This window comes from Manis javanica, chromosome 17 (assembly GCF_040802235.1).
Source record: "Manis javanica isolate MJ-LG chromosome 17, MJ_LKY, whole genome shotgun sequence".
Lineage (NCBI taxonomy): Eukaryota > Metazoa > Chordata > Mammalia > Pholidota > Manidae > Manis > Manis javanica.
This window is the reverse complement of record NC_133172.1, coordinates 39,285,108-39,306,831: the sequence shown is the minus strand read 5'-3', so window position 1 is coordinate 39,306,831 and position 21,724 is coordinate 39,285,108. Positions and strand designations below refer to the sequence as shown.

The following is a 21,724-nucleotide window of genomic DNA, read 5'->3' as shown; positions in this document are numbered from 1 at the left end:
GACCCTTGGTGACACTTTGACCAGCCGTGGGAGTGACATTTCTAATCTGCTTTTGGAATTAATACCCAGATGGAGTGGGAGAGAGAGGAGGAAGGATGGGCTGCCTGTGACCAGATTCATTAAAGAATCAGGGCCAGAAAGGTCTCGACAAGAAGCTTGCCCTGTGTGGCCTGAAAGGTGCCACTGTGTTGCCACAGCTGCAGTGCGTCCACCTCTGTTAAGACCACTCTGCCATTCACTTTTTTCAGCAATCACTATTTTTATTTAGAAAGCTGAGTGCCTGGAGGCCCTTGGGACCAGGTTGGAGGCGCCTTAGGAGGCCACAGGTAGAGAAGACGTGTCCCACAACTCTGCTTGTCCCGCCTGATTCTAGGTGTGGAGTCGGGAGCCAACCCCACAGTGCTCTCAGGGCAGCTGGAGACCCAGTGGGTCAGGGTCCTCCACTGCCCAGCCCTAACCAGGGACAGGGGTGGAACTCTTTCTCAGGGGCCACAGACCTCTAGAGGCCATGGGCCTCCCCTCTCTGTTGGGTTGGGGATGGGCAGAGGCTTACAGGAGGCTCTCCAGCCCAGCCCCCACTCCCTCTTTTCTATTTCATCTCTCTGAGGGGCAGGAAAGTCCAAAACATTTCCTCTGTGCTCCTTCTCACCTTGGTTTGACAGAAACTCGGGTGCCTCACAGGGCCTCCCCTTCATTCCACATGCCAGGCTCTGTACAGCTGCCTGAGACACATTAGCAAACAAAAGAGGCAAAGATCACCACGCTGAGGGCTAACTCCCCCCACAGAGGAAAACAGATCATCAGCAATGGCACCTCGGGGAAGTACATCATGTGGCGCGTCAGAGACTCTAAGTGTTCTGAAGGAAAGAAGGAACCAGGGGTCGGGGTGGGCTCAGGAGAGCTGAGGGGGGAGATAGAAGATGAGGGGTGAGGAATGAGTTGCTATTTTCAATAAGGGGGTCAGGGTGAGCCTCCTTGAGGAAAAGACATCTGAGCAGGTGTGAATGTGGGGAGAGAGGGAGCCACGTGGCTATCTGGGAAAAGAGCACCCAGGCAGAGGAACCAGCCAGTTGTAAAGGCCCTGAAGGTGTCTGGAGGGTCTGGGAACAGGATGGAGTAGTGGGGAGTCATGGGAGGCTTGGAGCAGAGGGGCCTTGAGGGCCACTCTAAGACCTGGGCTTTTATTCAGGGTGATATGGGAGCCATCAAAGGCTCTAAGCAGGAGAATGACATGATTTGACTTTGATTTTAACAGGACGCTGTTGGCTGCTGTGATGAGAAGTGATGATAGTCAAGGGCTGGGCTGGGAGACCAGCGGAGCAGACTGGCAGAGACGGTGGGGGCAGTGGAGGTGGTGAGAAGTGGTCAGATGCTGGGTCATACTTGAAGGTGGAGCTGGCAGGAGTTGTAACTGATCAGACATAGGGTGTAAAAGGGAATGGGGGTCCACGATGCCTGCAGAGCCTCTGCTTGAGTCATGGGAAGAATTCGGTTGCAATTAGTTGGGATGGGAAGGCTGGGTGGGGGTGAAGTAGGATTTTGGGCAGTGTGAAAATTGACATCCAGTTTTGGACATCTTGAGCTTGCACTTGAATGTTAGAAGCCTATTGAATTTTATTTCTACCCTCACCCCAACCCCACCAGCTGTAACACTTCCAATTCTTCTCAAGACCAAACAGACCTCAGAAGAGACACACTGGCTAGAAAATTCAGAGGACCTTGTTTCAAGACCCTTGCGAGCCGAGACACTCGCCGGAAGCTGAGGGAGGTCTTGTCCTCAAAGCCTTTTAATTGCTGGTCTAAGGGCTGAATGCCCGCCTTGTTCAACTGCTGGTCCAGAGGAATTGGTGAACCAAGCAGAAAATTCCAGGGCACAGGCTATTGCAGGCTCCAGTTTGGAAGATTCTGCTCTCACAGCCTGAGACAGTGAGCAGGGCCACAGGCTGTCATGTTTGTGGTTCCAGCCCTGGTGTGGCTGAGCTTCAAGAGCTGGGTCCTGTGGAGGGGATGGAGAGGCGAGTGGGAGAGAGACCCCAGCACAGGCCAGGAGGCCCCTGGCTGTCACAGCTGGTACTGGCCCAGCCTCAGCATCTCCAACAGAGGTATTCTTGCCAGATCCCAAGCCCTGTCCCCAGGAAGCATCCTGGTCTCAGAGACGACGGGCCATGACTTACAGGTAAGGAGCAGCCTACTACCAGACCTTGCCACGGGGCTTACACTGCCTACAGATAAAGTAAAGAACCTTCTCCAGCATGGAGTACAGATGCTTTCCTTCAGGTCCTACATCTGTGTCCGAAGGTTGCCAGATAGACGCATTTCTAGTATCTTCTCTGCTCTCCGCATCTCCTACCAACTGACCAGATCTAAACCACAGAGTGCTAGGATTTTCCTGTGATCAATATCTAAGGGGCCAGGACTGAGTTCAGTACCCAGCTCTGTCACTACCTGGTCATGGGATCTTGAGCAGGTCCTTAATTGCCCCATGGCTCAGTTTCTCTATTTGTAAAGCAGTGCTAAGAATACACAGTAATAAGGTAATGTCGGAAAGTGCATAGCCCAGGGCCTAGTTGACCGTAAGTGCTCAACAATTGGTGGTTTTATTCACATTTGGACTATACTATGGTTGGATCTCTGTCAACTGGTTCAGAATTGAAAGTCCTTTTATCTGAAATGTCCCAATTTGCCCATGAGATAAGCTTTCTTTGGAATTCTTTTTTACATAGTTCCTTGCACACAGTAAGAGCTCCAGGATGTGTATTTAGAGGAATTTTAATACAATTGTGTGGCCCGGTGTTTGGATCCTGGTTCTGCCCTATGCCGGCTCTGTGATCTTGGGCAAGTCAGAAAATATCCCTTAAACCTCAGCTTTGGACCTATTAAAGTGGGAATAATGGACTATCTCTCATTGGGTTGTCACGAGGATGAAAGAGATAGTAATGAATAAATGCCCAAGTTTTTAGGGTTTTTGAACTGTTTTATTGAATTGAATTCTGAAACGGAATTATTGAATTGCTTATATTTCTATTGTTGTTCTTATTGTTAATAAAACAGCAGAGTCTGAGAGGGGGAGTTGGTTGATTTTTGAGGCATTCCTGACTTGCTGCCTGGATTGTATTAATTATTTACAAGACTGTTAGCTAGCTCTGCTTGATCGATAGATTGCTTCACTCAATAAATGTGTATTGGATGTTTACTCTGTACCAGCCATGAACAGGCCACCACAATTCTCCCTCTTGCAGCTTGCATTCCAGTGGGGAAGGCAGACAGAAAACAAGATAATTTCAAGTGGTGATAAGAGCTATGAAGAGAATAAAATGCAGAAAGAAGGGGATGATGGGAGACTGGAGGTAGTCAGGAAAGGCCTGAGGAAGTGACACCCACCTTTAAGCCCTGAGGATGGGCGGGAGTCAGGGTTGAGAAAAGGAGAATGGGGAATAGGTGTGTGTGTGTGTGTGTGTAGTGGCCTATACAGAAGAGCACCCATAGCAAAGGCCCTGACATGGGAAAGTGCCTGGCACAGTGACAGACCCATAGAAGCTGGAGAACAGAGGGCAAAGGGCACTAGAGAGGCCAGTGGGCAGGTCCTATAGGACCTCATGGGTGATGCCAGGGAATCTGGGGTTTATTTCAATGTGACAGGGAGTCTCAGAGGGTTGTAACTTCCCCCAGGTATTGCATGGATCACTCTCCTACCTCCTTTCAGTCTCAAATGCCCCTCTGAGTGAAGCTGTCCCTGGTCACCCCCTATCTAAAATTACAACCCCAATTTAAAGGGCTGGAATGAGTTCAGCCATTCCCCACCCTCCGTGTCCCCGATCTCTGTGTTATTTTTCTCCACAGCTCTTCTTATCCTCTAACACATGCCACATTTCACTCTTTAATTTTGTTGCTTGTCCTCTCCCTGATGAGAATGAAAGGTCTAGCAAGTTTTAGAAAGTGCTAGAACAGTGCTGGTTGGTCCAGCATGTGTAAATATCTGTCAAATGCAAGTTTGAATAAGTGACATGTTGTAGGTTATGCTCTCACAAAGTCCCTCTGGCTGCCTTGCGGAGGGGACACTGGGAGACACAGGAACCCTAGTGAGGCGACTTCTGAGGCCCTCTAGGATGAGAGTGGTGGGAGAGGGTCTGGTTTGACATTGTCCTGCATGTAGGGCCCACTGGACTTGCTAACAGTTGCCATGTGGGTTTGAGGAATGAGAATACTGGCTCTCCGGTGTTGACTTTAGCCACTGTGACCATTTGCTGAGACTGGGAAGGCTGGGGAAGAAGGCCTGGGGGAGGGGATGACCCAGTAGGAGGAGCCACTTGAGGATCCATTAGCCAGCTTAGAGTGGCATTGCCAACAGAAAAAGATTGTGATGAAAAAGAAAGCGCTTAACATGGTGGAGAAACTGTCAAATGGACCAATGAGTGTTACAAAAGTATCGTGGAATTTTAGACCCAGAAAAAAATTCTAAAACCTGGAACTGAGTAAGTTCAGGTAAATAACCCTGACACTTTGATTACATTTGAGTCCAAAGCATCAATGTTTGCCAAAATGCCTACATTTTTACATCGTAGGAAATGCTTTAAAACAAATTTCAATGGAATTAAAATAAAATGAAGGGAATAACAGTGGGGGAGATCTCCGATTTATAGGGTTTTGTTTTTGAACTTTCAGTTACAGAGACAATTACAAATAATCTTGAATATTTCCAGAGAGGGCTACCACCCAAAACTAGGGTTATTTTCCAGAATGCTGTTCTCAGGTTTTAGGAAGAGACCCACTGAGTTTTTCCTCTGCATGGGACTACCCAGGCCTCCCGCAAATTTCCCCCGGCAGTTTCAACCCGGTGACCGTTCCACTCAGAGCTTCAGGCATCCCACTGCAGTGGTACTTTTCTGCTGCTTGGTGTTCAAACGGCACTGCGTCGCATTCAATCATTCTGTGATGAGATTTGTGTTAACTGTAAGAGGCAGGAATAGATGACAATGTCAAACCTGTCAAGAAATGTATTAAGCACAGCTGTGATGACCTCAGTGTCTAACCTCAATGGGCTTCTTGAAAGCCTTTTGCTTCTTGGAAAATGGAAGCTGCAGCACTGTAGCAATTTCAGCCTGTTCTTTCCTAACGGGGAAGTCATCAAAGCAATATCTTCCACCTAAAGATTTTCCTGCTCCCATGAAAACGATTTGCTGACGGCTCATATTTTCCCACACGGAGCTATGCTTTCTGAACACTGCCTACAGACGCTTGGTAACAGATACGCATGAAGCCTCGCCTCTCAGGGAAATTGCTGGGGACAAGCGCGGGCAGAGCTGTAACCAGGTGGCCGTGTCGGGAACTCCTGGGGAGTGCTTAGTATTCTGTGTGCATCAAGGCTGCGAGGACCAAGCCAGGGCTGCCTCCCGGATCACTGTGCAGCTCGCAGGGCACATGAATTGTGAATCCCACAGACTGCTGGGAGGAGGTTTGTAGTTCAAACAGCAGCTGCTTTTGCAGGTAAATCGGCATTTCATTCCATCTCCAATCGCTGGCTGAGGGTGGTGCCCTCCTTCCCCCCTGCATTCCCCCTTTCTCTGTTCTTTGTCCTCTGACGGCAGATTTGGTTTGGTGCAGAGAACAGTTGCTCCTTAGAAGATAAAAGATGGCCCTGCTTTGTCGTGGGATTTAAGCTGTGCTGTGCTGCCTCCTCACCTTGCTTTTTCCCCAACCCCTTCTACTTGGCCCCGGTTCAGCAAGGTGGTGTGCAATAGACATGAGGAGTCAGCAGACCTGCGTCGGAGCAAGGCTCTGCCACAGCTGCTCAGCTTGACCCTCCACCTGAGCCTCAGCACCCCATCCATGCAATGAGGAAGCTCAGGAATATCATCGCTTCTACCTCTGCTACACGGTGATAATGTTGTGCCTGGCATGGGTGCTTGGAGGCAGGGGTTCTTGTGCACTGACTGTCCATGACCCTGATTCCCAGGGCCTTATCTGGGGGCAGTACTGGCCCCCAGTTATGAACACTGACTGCCACAAATGGGTGCACCCTCATCCTCACACACCCCGAGGACACTCATCTCTCCACACCTGTCCAGAATCAATGCTGGGAAAATGAAAATGTCAATTAAATGGTTGCCATGGCAACCCAATCTCATGTTTGCTGCTGCATTTTCAGTGTAGAGATTGTTTTTTTCCTGTTGAGTTGACTGAATTCCTCTGTTGTATCCTTGCCCAACTCTGTCACACTTTCCAAACACACACATGCACACACATTCACACACTCACAAGTACTCACACGCCACACACTGGTTTGTGAAGGCTAACAGAGAGGATGGTGCATCTTTAAAGGGCTGAGAGGAAAGCCAGGAGAATGCTTCTGCAGCAAGGGTGCACAGTTTTGTGTTCCTTTTGTGCCTTTTTGGAGTCCTTCAGTGAGATGTAGAGAGTTCAGCCTGAGATAAGAAAAACTACCATTAATCCCCTTTTTGACCTAGTATGAGCTTTCCAGCTTCTCAAGCAGGAAGTTTAGCTCTTCCTCAAGAAAAAATAATGCTTTTAGCCCTACCAGGGGGGTCAGATAAAGACCTTTGTGTTCTGCTGGGATCTGTGACCCATGCACAGGTCAGGGCTGGGTCTCACGCCGCAGTTCAGTGCCTCCTGGGTGAGGAGCAAGGGCCTGGAGACAGGAATCAAGTGCCTGGGTTGAGGTGGAGTGTTATGAGCCATGAAACTTTGCATCAGTCACTTAATCCCTCTGTTCGTCTACTAAGTGGAGCCAACAAGAGTAGTGCTGCCTCGTCAGGCTGCTCTGATCATTTAATGAAATGCCTCAGAACATGCTGGCATGTGGTAACTACCCAAATGATGACAGTGCTTATTAAATCCATGTCGGTCACTGCAGGAAATCCACAAAGGAAAACTGTACTGCCAAATTGTCATCCCTGGAAGATATGTGCTTTAACTTTCCAGACACAGGTCTTAGCTGCTTTTTAGAATGCATTCCAACTTCACCTTTTGGAGCTGGGATGTGAGAAACAAATGTTCATTCCCCCCCCCTGTTGACAAATAAGCTGATTTTATTTTGATATTTTAAAGTTGAGTCTTGTTTTCAAAAGAAGTTTCTTGGTTTTCTTTTTTCTGTTGCCAAACCTTCTGATGATGAAATCGCCTATCACTGACTCAAATACCAGTGCTGAAGTGCCTTGGGGAAGAGGCAGCATTTCTCCCATGACTTTGTGCCTCCCACAAAAGAGGGAATCTTCCCCTGTTCTTACTCACAGGGCGGAGGGGCCCTGCAGATCCAGGCAGTCTCTCCGCAAAGAGGAATGTGAAAGAAGGAAGCTTTCTTTTTTTTTTTTTAAATCTTCTGAGCTTTGCTATCACAGGCAGGTATCTCCCACTGTTTCCTACATCTCCTTCCTTGGGAAAGAACACTGGGCATCGGCAATAGCGGAGGCCTGCGCGTTGCTAATTAATTGCTGCTTCCGCAGAGTAGAGGCACCAAGAGGAAACACCCCTTCCAGGTGGCATCTAAAGGTATTTTTATTTTACAGAGATTTCAGACTTTTAACACTCTAAAGAAAGGGTCAAGATGAATACTTAACTGAATAATGAATGTAGTATACAATGTGTGTAACCTTTACTATAGCTATATCTGTATCTATACCTATATCTATCGATTTTATGTTTAAGTAATGCTAAGTAACAGTTTGCTCAGGAACAAGCCAATATATCCTGGGCCTAGAATAGCTGAAACAAGGAGAGCTCCACTAAGAAACAGAGCTAAGATTATTTAACAGATGGTAACCTTTAGCAATTTTTTATCAATTTCTTTGACAGCATGTTCCTGAGCCACAGTATATGTTTTACTTTCAAAGTAGAATGGTAAATGCTTTTCTAACTATTGAATATCTGTAAACTAAGTACATGCAGTAGGTGCGACACCACTTTAAAAATTGTTACTGATGCTGTCTAGTTCTGCCCCCAGGCTCTGTTGGAGAGGGGCGGCCATAAGTTTCTTTTCAATAATTCTGGAGCCCCTCCCCCTTCCAGGTAGCACCAGAACGGGGAACTCACGGAGAGTCTGGGGTAGGGACTGTGCACTTCAATGTCATGGTCTCTGATGCTGCCACCATGGCTGCAGCAGCCTTTGGGTTCCAGGGGACCTGTGGGGGCTGCTTCCAGGTGGAGTGTGCTTGGGACAGGGAGCCCAGGACGTGGCTGAGAGCTTCTCTCTGAGGTTCAGCCCTGCCTGGCTGCCTCAGCCCGCACAGAGCCCTGCTGCCTAGTGTAGGGAAGCCCCTGAGGTGCTTGAACCCACATCCCTACAGTGTCATCACTAAGTCGTCTGTATACAAGAATTAGGGAGGGGGTCCTGGTGGAGCTGCTGGTGAGGCTGAAGGCCCCCAGGCTTCCCTTTGGCACCATCACTACTCCTCCCACCACCACATCTTGCACAAGATGGGAAGGGGGAGCCACTGTCCCCTTCCCCATCCTAGGTGCCTGAGCTTACAGTCTTACAAAAGAAAAGATGAGCCACTCTCAGATGATTCTGCAAAAATCCAACTTTTAAAATACTTTCATAGGCATGAGCAGGGGAGTCCTACAGCAGGGTTAGGAGAAGGGGTTGTAGGAGAGGATTGGGCTCTATCCAGAGCCTTCTGTTTTTAAAAGGAAAGACCTGACTACTGCCATCAGTTGTAATTTAAAAATCTCTGTAGCAAGACAGCACCAAAGGGTCTTGCTACCTGCCTGAAAAGGGCATGTGTGCCGGGAAGTGGGTGTGCTGGGAGGCCAGGGGGAAAGGAACTTATCAATAAATTACCGTGCCACAAATATTTACATTTAATTCATCTCATACCCCATCCCACCCCCTAAAAAAAAAGAAAAGGAAATCATGAGGAGCTGGTTTATAGGAGTGCTGCTGGTTTCTTGAATCCCAAGTCCTGGAGTACAAACTGCTCCAGGATCCATGAGCTCCCTGGTGAAGGGAAGCCCCCAGAGCGTCAGTGGGGCCAGAGGACCATCTAGGTCCTCAATTTCCCCCATTGTAGCAGCATCACCTGGGAGCTTGTCAGAGATGCAGAATCTCAAGCTGCCCGGAACATTAGCTGCATTTTAACATCCCTGGTGATGGCGCTCACTGGGGGAGAAGCACTGCTCTGGGAGAGGGGCCCAGGGGGTGCTGTCATCGGAAGAGGCTGCCTATTGCCAAGTGCTTTTGGACTGCCTTGAGAAATTCCCTTGTTGGAGTTCCCTAGCAGGGTTCAGCCACCCTGGTGTGAGCAGATGTTCTAACTATAGCCTGAGTCTTAGTGTAAGACAGGCTCACCTGCTGGGCAACAATACCGGTCAACTGGAAGGAACCCACAGGTCTGCTTGTTACTCAGGCCTCTGTTCTAATTTCAGGGTTTCTGCCTGTGGTTGCGTAATCCTGGATTTGCAAGGCTCAGGTGTGGCGTAAGTCACCAGGGCTGATGAGTTTCTGACTCTGGTGACACCTTAATTAGAGGTGATGCTCCTCTTTCATTAGTAAGGCCACTGCCTCCTGTCTAAACTATCTCCTCAAAGACTGGGAGGGAAAAGGAGGCTGACCTCTTGGTGTGTCTTTGGTTATGGCAAGCTTTGTTGATGTCTCCAAATTTATCAATGTCTTGGGTAAGCCCACAAGCACAGCAATTACTCCAGGCCCTAGGGGTATTAGGATCAATTTTTTTTTTCTTTCCCAAGCAAATGAATATTCATCCGGATTTTAGTTGCTTGTCTGCTTTTCTATATAGGAAGCATTTTATTTCTGACAATTCTCACTACAATCCTATGGGATGTGGTGGTGATGGGGGGCTGTTACTATTCCCATTTTCCAAAAGGGAAAACAGAGTCAGAGAGGTACAGTAACTTTCTCAAGGTCACACAGCAAACTAAATGACAGAGTGAGGACCCGAACCCAGGTCTCTGTGACTCCCAAGCTAGGGTTCTCTGTCTACCTGGGCTATAACTGAACTTTCAAAGACAGACTTCCCACGATTGGTTGAGGTCATTTATTATTTTCTTTCATGTAAGAAAGAAAAGTTGGAATGATCTTCTGAATGAACTTTGTCATTCTCCTGCTGCTCCAAGGCAGGCACCTCCAGGGCTTACACTGCTCCTCACCTTCTCCCTGTGAATGACTCAACCGCTGACATGCGCTCGTCTGCTCCAAAGGCTTTTCTGAAAGGCCAGGGGTTGAGCCTAGGTGGCTTACCCACAAGGGACAGTGGCCATTAGGACAGGTGTTCATGGCTGAGGGGCCATTCCGGCTGTGGCCCTCCCAGGGACAGCTCCCTAGATTACACTGGGTGCTGCTCCCGTGAACTGCAGGACAGGCTAGGTCGTTTCTCTGACAGCCTCAGTCTTCTGAGGGGAACTGGGCTGGGTTCAGGTCCTGCTTACTCAGGGTGAAGACTTTCATGAGCCCTAGGCACTTTTCCCTTTGTAGGTAGGTCCCTTTTCCATTACAAAAAGCAATCAGAAAATGTATTTTACCACTTCACTGGAGTAAAGATGAATACATTAATACTTATATATGAAAACATTTTTTTTTACCCTAAAAGTTTTTTTTTCCTTCTAAGTGAAATTAAAGCATTTTCATGGGCTCCCCCAAAGTACTTTGGGCCCTGAGCACAGTGCTTATTGCAGCCACAGGATAAATTGGCCTTGTGCCTGGGTTTGTGGTAACCTTGAGCAAGCTGTTTGACTTTGCTGAGGCTCAGTTTCCTCATCCATAAAATGGGTGTAGCAACAGTGTCTGCTTTAATCCATAGCAAGTGGCTTGTACAGAAGTAGCCCCATGGCACCTGGCATCAGAGGTGCCATGGTCACTACACTCTGCTGGGGGTGAGGGGCTTGCTGTCGAGGGTGGCCAAGTGCCCACCCTGGGGAGTGGGCTGCTCCTCAGGCACTTATTGAAAAGCCACTATGGATAAGGGTTTATGCTGTTGGCCCTGCTTCCTGCTCCTGTATTACAAAACACAGGGTCAGCAGAGATTGGATCAGGGAGGGCAGAGCTGGGACAAGCACCCCAGGCTTGGACCCCAGCCCAGAGCCACTGGGCCCCACTCCAGGCTGCCTCTTCAGGGGAGCCACACTCAGGTAGACAGTGACTAGCAGATCTTCTTGGCAGAGATGTAGATTGAGACTTCGCCACAAACCTCCCTCCTGCTGCCCATGTTGCCTGCTTGGCCTTTCCCCTGCGTGCTCCATTTCCTCACAGTCACGTCTGCACGTGGGCTGCCTCGTGCAGTGCCCAGCAAGGGCCTGGCCTTTAAAGATGGCCCAGCCCTTGGCCAAATCTTGGCTCTACTGCTGAGTTGCTAGGCCAGTTGCTTCATGTTGGCTTCCCAGCCTTGGGAAGGGACAAAGCCATACTTCCTACCTTATGGCGCATTTGCAAAGGTGACATGAGATGACACAGGTAAAGCACTTGCTCGGTGACAGGCACAGTGGGGGTTTCCACCATGGGGATGAAGGCAATGAGGAGGTGGAGGGACATACAGCTGCTTGCTTCTCCATTCTCCTTAATGGGGATGTTGCAAGTCCCAGCCCTACTACTTACCAGCGGTGTGACATCAAGCAAGAACTTCACCTTTCTGTATCTCAGTTTCCTCATCTGAAAAATAATAATCCTAGAATTTACATTGAGGGGTCGTTAGGAATGCATAAGTTAACCCCTCTACAATGCTTACATTGCTACCTAGTATGTAGTAAGTGCTCAGTTTATGTTAGGTTTTTTCTTTTTTTTTCCCCTTGGTACACAAGCCACAGATGGCAAAATGGCTTTAGCGTTTGGGATGGAACCTTATAGCTCTTACATGAGGTTCCAGAAATGGGAGTTCTTAGTTTCTTCCTTTCCAGTGTGAGAGACACATTCTCTGCCCATCTGAAGGTTTGTGGTTCAAGAGTGTAGGGGAGTTTCTGATCATCCATGGGTTTATCATTGCTAAGATCCAAGCTGACGACTCCTCCTGAGCCTCAGAAAATGGCCATGTTACTGGGGAGACCATAGTCCTGAAAATCCCTGTGAGGTATCGTATAGGTAGCACGAGGCTCTGGAGAGAGTTGAGCTCCAGGAACTTGGAATCAAAGGGGGAAGTGAGGGAAGGGATGACAGGTGTCAGATGTCTCCTCTGGGCCAGGCACTGGGCAGCTCTTGGCTGCACTCCAGATTTGCCGGAACAGCCCTGCCTGAGACTCTGTCAGGTGAATGTCTAGTAGATGGGCAGCCAGGGCCCTTGGCCCTCCAGCTTCAGCACTTGCCATGTCTTCACTGTGGGTAGTGCCCTCAGAGCCAGCTGGACACCAGGATATGACCTGTGGCCACTGCCCAAGAGAAGCTCCTGGCTCCCAAGGGCACCAAAGTCAGACCCCGAGCCGATTGACACTGGACTCTGACCAGCCACAGGCTGTTCTCAGCTCTGCCTCCTTTTAGTTGTTCTCCCGTGGAATCCCTTCAGTCTGACATGGACCCAGAATGAGACCGTGCAGTCTGTGCTCTCTGTACAGTGCTTTCCTGGAGACTTTTGTTACCCCGAGTCCTTATTGGCTGCAGGCATAAAATATTCATACCTAAGCAAGAGTGTGAGCTCCAGAGCCTTCCAGACGGAGGGTCTGGTTTCAGTCTGAGGTGGCAGCTGAGGCAGGGCCAGCAACCGGCCAGGCCCAGGCCCTCCGCTCCGCTGTGAGGAGCCGCCCCAGCCCAGCACTCCGGCTCAGTGGCGGCCACGTTCTGGGGGCCTGAGGTCAAGGAGCATGACGACCGGGCAAGGTATGTACCCTGGTGGATGGAGCGTGATAAGGAATCTGACTTCTGCCATCTGAACTAGACTCCGCTAGCTGTCTCTGTGACTGTCAGCGGAACAAATTGGTTGCCTCCTGTATCATGACCTAATCGAAACACACACATACACATGCAGAAAAGTGATGGTTGGATGCAATTTTCTTATATGTATTTCCCCCCCATACCTCGATTTCTTAATGGGGAATTGGTGCACCAGGCTCCAGAAAAATGAATGCAAAATAATTATATAGGTTTCTTCTGGAGAGAAGACTCTTACTTGTCATTAGATTCTCAAAGGGGTTCCTGGTTCCTACCCCCAATCCAAAAGTGATAGTGCTGGCAATTTCATTTCTAGAAATACTCATGGCTACTTGTAAGTGAAGGTGAAGATGCAGGCACAAAAAGATGCCTGATACACTGTTTGTGGTTACAAAAGACTAGAAATAACTCAGTTATCCATCAACAGAGACTGGTTAAATCAGTTGAGTCCATTCACGCTTTGGAAGATACACAACCGTAGGGGGCAAAGTTCTATGTGTGATGTGCAAGACATCCAAGAGGATTAAGTCGGACAAGCAAAGTGCAGAGCCACGTGTGTGCTGTGCTAACATTCGTGGGGAATGGGGCATTTCTAGTGTGGGCTCGTATGTGGTCATTGTCTCTGGGAAGGATCCACCAGCTACTGGCCATGATGACTGTCTCAGAGGAGGCAGATGGGGGGACAGAAGTCAGGGTCTGGGGAGACTTACTTTTCACCAGAGCTTGTAGTGTTTGAACTTGCATGGCATAAAAGCAGTCAAACAAGCAAACAAATCCATAGGGCAATATGCCAACTTGGCTTTCAAAGGAACCTGAGCAGAGTGAGGCATGTGAATGGCGGCCTGAAGCAGAACAAGGGGCAGCTAATTTGGCTGGGCAGCTGCCGCTTCTCTAAATTAAGAAGGTAGCCAAGGTCACAGCCTGACTCACAGCTGGCCCCACAGTGGCCGCAGGAGTTACGTGGAGCGGTGTCCTCTTGCAGGGTGTTTGACAGCCTGCCGCCTACAAGCTCATATCTTCGTCATAATCATGGCCTGAATCTAGGCTTTCATGGATGGAGCTCAAAGCTTGTGTGCAGACCCCATTTACCTTCCTCTGACCCCTTTGAAGCTGGGGTGCTGTAGACCAGATGTTCAGCATCTGTCAGGGAAGGACAGGAGGGAGGCGCTGTACAGTGATTTGTGAGGACTGACAATAGTACCTTTGCCCCTCCTTGCTCAGGCGGGAAGTCCCCTAGGAGGTCATCCTGGTGACTGAGCAGTGTGGGATTGCCCAAGGGCCAGCCCCAGGCAGCCGTCAACCTGCCAGGGAGGCTGGGCTGGGGTGAGTTGTGCTGTAGGTCACATTCCTCAGCCGTGAAGTGGCCTGGCTGATGGGACCACACCTGCCCTGATATCCATCCATCCTTCACACATTGGGTTCTGATCCCACTGATAGATGAGTAGCTTCAAATGAAGGCTAACTATTTGCCTGAGGCTGTGAGGTCTGGTCAAGAGCTGTCAGAGGGGCAGGGCTGGCTTCAGTCCACTCTTGGGGCCTCACTAGTGATCCAAGCAAACACCTCTTGGCATCCTTGCAAGGGCAGGGACCACGCATTTTTTTTCTTTCATAATTAGACATGACAAAAAAGTTGCAAGGTTAATATGAAGAATTAGCAGATTCCCTCCACCTAGCTCCCCCAACTGCCAACATTTTATGTTTGCCTTATCCTTTTCTGTCTCTCAGAATTTTAAGAGTAAGTTGCAGACATGTTGCCTTTATATTCTAAAATACTTCCATGTATATTTCCTAAAAGCAAGAAATTCTCTTTTATAACTACTGGACAATGATCATAATCAGCATACAAATGTTGAAATAATACTACCACTTAATCTGTAGACATTACTGGGAGTCTGTCAGTTATCCCAACAACACCCTTCATGGCAAAAAGAAAGCAAATTGGTGTGGCTTTCAGCTGCCTCTTCGGTCTCCTTCCATCTGGACAGTTCCTGAGTTTTGCTTTGTATTTCATGACCTTGACGTTTTTGAAGAGGACAGCCTGGTTCTTTTGCAAAAAGAAGGACCCTCCAGCAGTGCCTGGCACATAACTGGCCCCTAACGGGTGCTGTCATGTATGGGTCACCCACTGTGTACCAGGCTCTTCACATACATTATCTCTTTTACTTCTTCAACAGCACTTTGAAGGACAGTGATATGATTACCCCCACTTTGCACACAAGGAAACAAGCTCAGGGAAGCTAAGGGGGCTTGTCTGAGGGCATTGAGCCAGTGAGAGGTGGGAGGTGGATTTTAAGCCCATAGCCCATGTTCCTAACCACTGGCCCCCTGTGCCCTGCAGGAATTTTCTTGGTGTTTTATTTACAGTGTTGTTTTTTTTTTCACTTCTGGAACTCTGAGGTCAGCAAATTGTTGTCAATTCCTCAGCCATCCCCTACCCAGAACTATGCCCCTGCCCCATGCACCTATAGAGATAAGTGCTGACCCTTGTACTTTCTCCAAGCCTACAAGAAACAAGGGCACAATTAGCCTTCAGAGCCTTGGAGAGATTGTGAGCAAATGGGTGCAAGGATGAGGGAGTGAAAGCTCACCTTCGACCCAAATCCCTGTTTCAGGCTGGAGAGGCATATGGACTAAGGGATCCTCCCTGATCTGGTTTCTGTGTCTGTGGCTGTAACTAGAGCAGCAGAGGGTCATCTGGCTCCCCTTCCTGCCTCTGCCCAGAGCTGCAGCCTGAGGCACAGCATCCTCTCATTGGGGCTGGTCATCCTCCTTCAGGAGGTCCTTCTGGCTTGAGGCCCAGCAGACCTAGGCAGCCCCCACCTCCTTTACCCTGTCTTCATTCCTGCCTCCATTCCCCCTAGAACAGCTCTCCTCCCTCGCTGCACATAGTGTAGTTAATACCAGTGAATGAATGAATGAATGAGTGGGTGCGGGTTGCCTTGGAGGCCTACCTTTCCCTTGGCACCCTGACAAGTAACCTTTAAGATCTTAACAACCTCTTTGTGGTCTCATATACCTGCTGATTGGCCACCAGGGCTCGACTACATGACTCTTGATAAAACTGGTTCCTTTTTGTCTGTTTCTACCCTTGTCTGCAGCCAGGCAGTCCCCTCATGGTTCACACACTCCCTTCCCCTCCCAGGATTTCCTGAGAAGCTTGCACTCAGGCCTTGCTTGCAGGCTGCTCTTCTCATCAGATCACAAGTGCTGGCCCAGTCTGTTCCCAGTCTTTATTTGGGTGATCCATCTGTAACTCTGTATTTCTGTTGCATTCATTCATTCAAGAAATGTCCACTGAGCACCTACTACATGCAAGGCACTGCGCTAGATGCTGGGGTCAGTAGGGAACAAGATAAAGTCTTGCTTTCATGGGAGAAAGACGATTCAGGAACAAACAAACAGTAAATAGGACAACTGCAGCTTTGCAGCAGAGCAAGATTCTGAGAATGAAGCCATCATGCACAGAGTTGGGGGAGTGGCATTCCAGGCAGAAGGAACATCAAATGCAAAGGCCTGGTGGCATGTTTGGGGAACAAGAAGGAAGCCTGAGTGGCTAGAGCTGAGCTGAGCATGGGCCGGCCTGGTATGGCCGTGTTAACTAAAGAAAGGAGCCTCACTGGGGCTTTTAAAGTCAGAAGGTGATGCCCTCTCCTTTACATGTTAGGACCTCTCTGGCTGTGGCAGTGGGTGGATCAGACAGGAGGTTCCTCGGGCTTTCACCCTCCTTGCCTATGCCAAGTATATCCTCCCTCTTGCCATGCGTGGCTTAGAGTGCACCTGCTTGCCTGGGTCTCCTGGTCCACAGTCCTGTCCTCACTGCCTGAAGTCCCCCTCTAGGCCCACCCTGTCCCTTGCACGCTCCAAGATGCCCCCACCACAATGCCACTCATGCAGCCTCGGGCCCTCACTGCATGCTCCTCCTGCAGAGACCGACTCTGCACTCAGGCAGGCCTGGGACCAAGTCCTGGCTTGGCCACTTGCCAGCAGAGCAGCCTTCCTCTGAGCCTCATTTTCCTCCTCAGGAAAAGTGAGGGTACCAATAGTACCTACTTTGTGGGGCACCTGTAAGGATTAACAAAAAATGCTGAATTGTTCAGGGAGCCATGCCTGGCAGGGGGCCAGCAGTGGGCTGTGTTTGTCTCGCCTGCTCTTGTCTGGGAGTGACTGGAGGAATGGTGCCTTCCCCATCTCTTGCGGCCTCTGTGGCTCAGTGGTAAGCTGCAAGTGCCAGGTGAATACTTGACCTAGTTCTTCTCTGCTTTGCAACTGCTCCAATAGCTGGCCTTGCTGCTGGCAGAGAATGGTCAGGATGAGGGGCTGAAACCTGAGGAGGTGAATTTAAGCTGCAGATTTACAATACCTTTTATGAGCTTGGCAGGTGTAGCTGAAGTAGGTGTTATCAGTAACCACAGTGTGGCCATTGATCACACTGGGTCAATAGCCTGGACTGGCTTAGCAAAGCCCTGGAATGTTCCTGTCAGACCCCCATTTGGAACCAACAGAGTGAAGAGGTCAAGAGATCTGTTGCTGTTTAGTTGTGTGACCTTGACCAAGTTAATTAACAGAACCTCTATTTCCTTCATATACCACAGACTGGACCCCTCAAGGCTGTGGTGCAAGAAAATATGATGTTGACCAGGAAAAGCTTTGTGAACATTGAACTTCTGAGCCCTTGTGAGGAGATGGTGATGAGGATGATGTCTGGGATAAGGTGGTGTGGATTCTAGAATCAGAGGGACTGGGTTCCAGTCCTGGCTGTGTGGTCTCAGGTAAATTGCTTAACCTCTCTGAGCCTCAATTTTGTTATCTGTAAGATTGTGATAAGAGCAGTATCTGGGTTGTTGGGAGAATTACTACATGTGAAACACCGAGCTGAACACTGTCTCCCACAAATCCATGTCCATTTGGAATCTAGGCACATGACCTTATTGAGAAACAGGGTCTTTGCAGATGGAATCAAGTTAGGAGAGGTCATGCTAGATTGGAATGGGCCCTAGTCCAATATGACTGATGTCCCTGTAAGAAGAGGGAACTTTGGACAGAGACACAGACACAGGAAGAAGAAAAAGAGCACTTGGAGACACAGACAGAGATTGGAGCAATCTGTCCACAAGCCAAAGAACTCCCAGGATTGTTAGCAACCACCTAAAACTGGGGAGGCAAGGAAGGATTCTTCTCTAGAGCCTTGGGAAGAAACGAGGCTTGACCAGCATGCTTCTCATTTCCAGAACTGTGAAAAAATGAATTTCTGTTGTTCAACCATCCAGTTTGTGGCAGTTTGTTATAGCAGCCACAGGAAACAAATACATTCAATAATCAAATAAAAGTGCTCAGAGCAGCCGTGGCATATAGTAAGCACTGTGTAAAGGTCAGCCAAGATTGCTGCTCTCATTCTTATAATTATCTTTAATAATGGCTCTAGGTAGTTGTGATGGCTACAGAGTTGGCTGGGGAGAGCCCTGCAGCCTCCCTGGCCTAAAAGCTTGCGAGCAGGGTGTCTGCTGGGCCACGGTCTCGGCAAGCCCTCACCTGGATGGGGCGTCTGCCTATGGGGGCGGTGGCTGGCTCCCATGAATCTCTGGGGTTGTGTTGAGGTTTGGAGGTGGGTCTCCATGAACCTTTGTTGTGGGGAGGGGTGCTGGTTACCCCACAGCTGGGGCTTCCTGGGAGCTGTCTGGTGTGGCAAGAGCCCATCTCAGCAGATGCCTCATAAACCTGTCTGGCAACAACATTCCTCCGACACCCAGAGCAGACGGCTGTCATTCCACAGCCTGTTGTGGTTTTGTAATGTGTAGACAAGGAATGTCAGCTGTGACTCGCCTCAGCAGTTCTGAGTGCAGAGTCTCCCCGGGGACTGAAAGAACCCTTGCCTTCTGCCCAGCTTGTGTTCAGTGACTAAAGCTGGGTTTTCTGAGGCCTTCCTTGGAAGGAAGGGAGGGAGAAACAGGCCTCTGGGATCCTCCAGACAACTCCACATCCTGACTTCTTGGGGGCCTACCATGGCTTCTGGGCTTGGGGCAAGGAGCATCATGGTTTGGGTTTCAGGTAAGAGGCGTCAGCAGAGAGAAGTGGTCTCAGGGTACCAGGTTCTGGTACTTTTCTCGGAATGGCCACATTATCTTTCAGGGCATCAGTTTTCTTATCTGTAAGTGGGGATGTTTTAAGGACGAGACGCTATCAAAAGTGGAGGGCCCCCCTCCTCCTCTCCACCCAGCAGTGCCAGACACATTTGCGAATGACTGCGAGCAGCAGGTCAAATGGCGGCTGAGTGAATTTGACCACATCCTTTCCTATTTTTGTCCACTGATTTACATCAGAGCCCACGAGGCCTCAGGGAAAATAGACAGGATTCCTGACCATCCCAGCTGAAGTTCAAGGATGTAAAAGCCCATCTGCTAGGCGTGGGCAGCCCAACTGAGTCCATTTTCTGAATGGGTGCTGGGTCCCCAGCAAGAGCTCACCAAAGAGCACAGAATCTGCCTGTGTGCCCGGGGTGGGGGAAGCGGCAAGGAAAGGGGCATGGGGGCCTTGTGTGCATCTGGGGTAAATCAGAAGAACCCTGTGATGCTATGAATCCAGACAACTTTGCCGTGGGTCAAGCCAGGCTGGGCTGAGTTGAGCCAGCAGATGTCTCCCTCCTTTCTGGCCTGGAATGTCGCTCAGGAATGCTCTCCTCACCTTCACTTTTGGAGCCTATGCTCCCAGCCTCAGGTGCAGCCACCCATTTGGAGCACCCCCAGCCTCCCTGGGAGAGTGTCCGTGCTGATGGTGGAGGGCATGCCGGTCGAGCAGTCAGGCCAGGCGCTGATGCGGTTCTGGCTCAGCCAGTGGGAATGAAGGGCAGAGAACCCTGCAAGTAGCCCCTGGGGCTTCCAAGAAATGTCTAGAGATAGCTGGGGCAGCTGGAGCTTGGAGCATGAAGGCCCAGGGCATTCTGTCCCCGGGCCTGAGCTGGCTAAGCTAACCCCGAAGCTATTCTACTTACAGATGTGCACAAATTCTGTCCCAAGTCAGCCTCCCAGGACCCCAGAGCCTTGGTCAGCATTTACTCAGGAGGCCTATCTGTCAGGGGGCTCTGAGCATTACAGGGCTCATCTGGGCAGAATCGGTGTCTGTGGATAAAGGCAGGGCTGATGGGAGAAGCAAAAGTGGGCCAGCCCAGGTCCCCAGCCTCAGCTGTCTGCCTGCACCAGGCTCCCATGCTGGGTACCCTGGGCAAGGCACTTAACCTCTCAGCCTCAATGGCCTCTTAAGCAGCAGCCACATTAATAATAGTTATATATATATATATAATAATAATAATAATTATTATTATTATAACGGGTAATATTTATTCAGCATTTGCTATGTTCAGGCACTATGTGCTAGGTACTTTAGGGCATGATCTTACTCGGTCCTTATAGCACCCTATGAGGTGGGTTTGATTAATCTCATGTCACAGAGGAAGGAACCATCACTGCTATAAGGGCCACCATCACCATCATTCTTGCTCTCCTTTCTGTCCAGCACAAAGCCTGGCATGCAGCAGATACCCAAATCTTGTTTGTTAAATTCACGTGCAGATGAAACCAGGAGGGGACTTGGATAGGAAAAGAGTTCCAGAAAGAGAGCTCTGCCCTCTCTCCAGGATGCTCAGGTCCAGCTCCAGCCCTGTCCTGGCTGGCACCAACTGGAGGGGAGGCTGGGCAGCTGCAGGCAGATGGTGGAGAGCCCTGAGTGCTTGCTGAGGACTGGCACAGTGAAGCAAGGGCCCCACTGGGTCTCCCGTTGAGAGGCAGCATGGTGCAGTGGACTCTGAAGCCAGCCTGCCTCAGGTCAATCTACAAAAGGGGGCCAATAGCAGCACATGCACCCCTTAGCAGGAGGAAGAAGGCAGGAGGCCCCAGGCTAAGGCCAGGGTATATTCCCACAGCCTCCGCCAGCCTGTCTGCCAGGCACAGAGTGGTTTTTATGCCAGGAGAGCACTTGGATCTCTTCTCTCTGTGGAAGTCCACTGCAGAGGCTGTAAGGACACTGAGCCCGCCTGGGTGAGTGGTGTCTGGCTGCCAGGAGTCGCTGGTCATGAGTAGGTGGCCAGGCTGGAGGTTTACTGCAGAGCAGAGAAAAATCCTACTTAGGGGCAAGCAGGCACCTGGCAGGCATGCAAGTGTGAACCTAGGGCTGGGGTTCTCAGAAGGCAGTTATAGTCTCCAAGATGTAGCTTTCTTTGTTCCCTTCTGGCTGGGCCATCCAGTGCCGTTTGCCCCAAGAGGCGGACTCCAACAGGAGTTCCTTCGGGGAGGTGTGGGGAAGTTGCATTCTGGGTTGTCTGTCTTTGGAGACTGAGACAAGAGGCTGTGCCTCCAACACCCTTTTGGAGTCTGCTTCAAGAGTAAGTTGACCTCACAGGAGGAGAGGAATGAGCTCCTGCCTCTTATTGGCCAATTCTGCCTTCATTTTTTGGTCCCCTGTACCTGTGCACCTGGCTCAGGGTCAAGGCTCAGCTGACGTTGCCTCTGGAGTGGCTCCATCTGTCTGTGTCCCCCACTGGTGCCAAGCAGGACACGGCTGTACCAGTTTGTGGAGGACCCTCAGAGCAGCAGGTATGTCTTATGTACACTTTCTGGAGTGCCACAATGTTTCCAAGCAACTGAGAGCCAGCCCGTCTCTGGGCCAGACTTTCTGTGTCCAGGCCCTGCCCATCTGACCCCATTTCATCCTGACTCTCAGGGTCTCCTCCTTGACATGCCACCTGCTTGGTCTCCACTCATCTTCTGGGGTGAATTTGACCCATTCTAGGTTGTTCCAGCCCCCACCTCCCTCCCTTATTCCTCCTGGTCTCAGCTGCTCTTTGGTTCATGGCTTCTGCTGCGAGAAGGCCAGGGGCTCCCACCACTTCTTGTCAGAGTTTGGAGCTGTCACCTG

The 21,724-nt window shown here is 49.9% G+C and overlaps 1 protein-coding gene and 1 long non-coding RNA gene across 2 annotated transcripts in view; one reads left to right on the top strand and one right to left on the bottom strand.

The window, feature by feature from the left end:
- Positions 1–4,407: 4,407 nt before the first annotated feature.
- The window catches only part of LOC118973717 (uncharacterized), a 28,122-nt gene continuing 10,805 nt past the window's right edge, over positions 4,408–21,724 (bottom strand). Inside the window, exons 2-3 of the long non-coding RNA XR_005063214.2 lie at positions 11,561–11,614; positions 4,408–4,948 (exon numbers count right to left, since the gene is read on the bottom strand). This is a non-coding gene — a long non-coding RNA (uncharacterized lncRNA). The remainder of the gene's footprint in view (positions 4,949–11,560; positions 11,615–21,724) is intronic.
- The window catches only part of KIFC3 (kinesin family member C3), a 57,287-nt gene continuing 42,920 nt past the window's right edge, over positions 7,358–21,724 (top strand). The window contains exon 1 of the mRNA XM_073226328.1: positions 7,358–7,506. The gene's annotated coding sequence lies outside the window, so the exon portion shown is untranslated. The remainder of the gene's footprint in view (positions 7,507–21,724) is intronic.